Source organism: Peromyscus maniculatus, chromosome 2 (genome assembly GCF_049852395.1).
Source record: "Peromyscus maniculatus bairdii isolate BWxNUB_F1_BW_parent chromosome 2, HU_Pman_BW_mat_3.1, whole genome shotgun sequence".
Lineage (NCBI taxonomy): Eukaryota > Metazoa > Chordata > Mammalia > Rodentia > Cricetidae > Peromyscus > Peromyscus maniculatus.
Window position 1 is genome coordinate 20570861 of NC_134853.1, and position 2906 is coordinate 20573766.

Below are 2906 nucleotides of genomic sequence, written 5' to 3' on the forward strand. Positions count from 1 at the left end.
AAGAAAAGCCATAACAGAATTTCTCTGGACCATCCCAAGGATTATACAAACCTGCTTCAGTCATGAATAAAGCAAGTCAATCATCTACAACAACCCAAAAGGATAATCCCTCATAAAACTACTCCCTATCATTTTGATTAAAGTCCCTAGACCAGGAGAGGTTGGTTTTGGAATGACATGCTTACTCAAGCCTGACCCATCCTGTGCAATTATTTTATTCGTTTACTCTCACCTTTCATGTAAATTAAATTTTCTCTGTTAGGACTCCATATCTTTCTCACTTTGTTCAAGTTACAAAGAGCCCACTATCCTCAATGGGATACTACTGAGACTGTCTCTGGTAACAAAATCATGTTCTTTCATGTGCCAAACTGTCACAGTTGAAATGTGTTTATGAGTAGAGGTAATGTACCCTAATAACTACAAGAAAACGGGGAATGATTTATTGAAAGTGAAATAACAGCATCTTGCTTACGTTTGCTAAATGGCCAGGTGAAGTTCAAATCTTTGCCCACCTGAGTTCGAAGTAAATAGTATCTAATAGAGCTATAAGACATTGTCTTGGTGCAAATATGTGAAATAGTAATCAGGGTTGTATAATAATATTACAACAGTAGCTGTTCTCGTCAGTGTTGTTTCTTGAGATTAAACCACACTTTCTATATTTCATTCTAACTATGAAAGAAAACCAAGCCCCACTGACTAGAAATTCCACTGCTGAATAATCCTGTTTTGCTTGGCAGGAACCAGAACATCAGTGACCAATTCACATTAGAATGGTGAGGGTTCTTCACTCCTCAGTCATGTGTATCAACTGAGAGGAAGGAGGTAAACTGTTATATAATGTTTAACTTGTAGAATAATAATGTGCTTGACTGAAGAATTCCAGAAATTAATTCCAGGAGGTCAAGATGGATGGTGTTGTTCCTGAAAGGGAGAGAAAGAAAGAAAAAAGAAAGTAGAAGCACAGCTCCATGAGGAGACTTTCCCAGCACATTCAACTTGCCACCCTTGCAATGCCTTATAAAAGCTGATTTGCATGTTTTACTTACATAGGTTTTGTTGTTGTTGTTTGCTTTTATTCTTTTGGTTTGTTTTGCTTAGTGTCTTTGTTTGCTTTTGTGGAGTAATAGACTTAGATGTCCCCTGACCTTCCAGTGTCTTTTACTTGAGAAATTCTCCTTCTTTTCTTTTTTTTTTTACCCTATCAATTGCTTCCTATATGTTGGTCCTAGCCCAGCAAGCAAACATTCTGTAGGGAGCATAGTGTTCTACCTCCAAACAGAATGACTGAAAATACTTCTGATTAGTATATAGTGACTTTGTCTTTGGCATATTTGATATTTTAAATATTATTAACAGGAAATATGTTAGCTGTGGTCATTGGATGAAGTTAAAACTAAGTTTTTTGCTGTTGTTTTTGTTTTTTGAGATAGGGTTTCTCTGTATAACAGATCTGGCTGTCCTGGAACTTGCATTGCAGAGCAGGCTAGCTCTGACCTCAGAGATTTGTCTGTTTCTGCCTCCAGAGTGCTGGCATTAAAGGCATGTGCCACTATCACCCAGCTAAAAGTTAATTATTTTAAAACCCAAGTTAAGTTCAGACTTAAAAATCTCCTGGCTGGGCGGTGGTGGCGCACGCCTTTAATCCCAGCACTTTAATCCCAGGCAGAAGCAGGCATATCTCTATGAGTTCGAGGCCAGCCTGGACTACCAAGTGAGTCCCAGGAAAGGTGCAAAGCTACACAGAGAAACCCTGTCTCGAAAACCCCCCCAAAAAAATCTCTTATAAGGAATAGATGTTTTAGTCAAGGCAACATCCTTTTTGATAGGGTTTTGCAGAAAACTACAGAGAAGCATAAAACAGAATAGCCCTATTTTTGAAGATTTAAAAGATAGAAAAAGGCAAAACTATGCAGCTCTTGAGAGTGGTAGGATTCATCCATGGAAACATGCTTTTGTAAAGTTCCACCATAGGGACAGGGATTTTGTTTGTGTCTCCTAAATAAGTATTAAAATACTCCTCACTGAACATCCCTGTCTTCCTAAGTATTTGGGCAGGTTGTGGCTTGCTGAACATGATGAATGTTCTCTGTCTTGCAGAGTTGATAATCACCTTCCCTGTGAGTGGAGCACCTTATTATTTCCTCAAAATAATCCTTTTGGATCCTCTGTTGCTTTCCTATGTCTTTGGATACAGCTTTTTGGTCATTTCCTAGGCATTGGTGCTCTATGCTTATGAATAGCTGGTAATCATGTTCAACTTTTCTATTCTGGATGCCAAGCTCCAGAGTTCCCAAAGAAATGTCTGGCTTTGGCTGTTTTGTGGTCATTTGGAATTCTCAATGCTCGAGGGATAAAAACAGTGGCTCAATTTCAGACTATCAGCAGTCTCATGAAAATGGCTGTTCTTTGTTTCATTTCTCTAACTGGGATTGTGCTGTTAGTGATTGGGAAAAAGGAGAATATGTCCAGGTTTGAAAATTCACTAGATGCTGAACTTTCTGATGCCTCACAGATTGCAGGTGCCATTCTCCAAGTAAACTATTCATATTTAGGAACATCACTCCTGATCAACATAGCAGGTAAATCCATTCATACAAATATCTAGCAGTATGCCATAAGAGTTGGCCTCGAATATAGAGGGAAATTTTAATGATTGTTTCGTGCAATATAATGAAGTTCAATCTTCTCTATAATGTGGGATTATAATTAAAGCACCCATGTATATTCATTAATGTAGACTATATATAACCTAGCTTTCTTCCAGCCATGTCTTTTATATAAACTCAGTAATGTTAAGAATATTCAAAAAATAGAGATTTTTTAACACTCTTGGTTTTTTTTCGTGTGATCCCACCATCTTGAAATAAGTAATTATATAAAAATATATGAGTAAATTCACC

At 37.5% G+C, this 2906-nt stretch overlaps 1 pseudogene; it reads left to right on the forward strand.

The window, feature by feature from the left end:
- The first annotated feature begins 1806 nt into the window (after positions 1 to 1806).
- LOC102914703 (solute carrier family 7 member 12 pseudogene) lies at positions 1807 to 2677 on the forward strand (annotated as a pseudogene).
- The last annotated feature ends 229 nt before the right edge of the window (positions 2678 to 2906 follow it).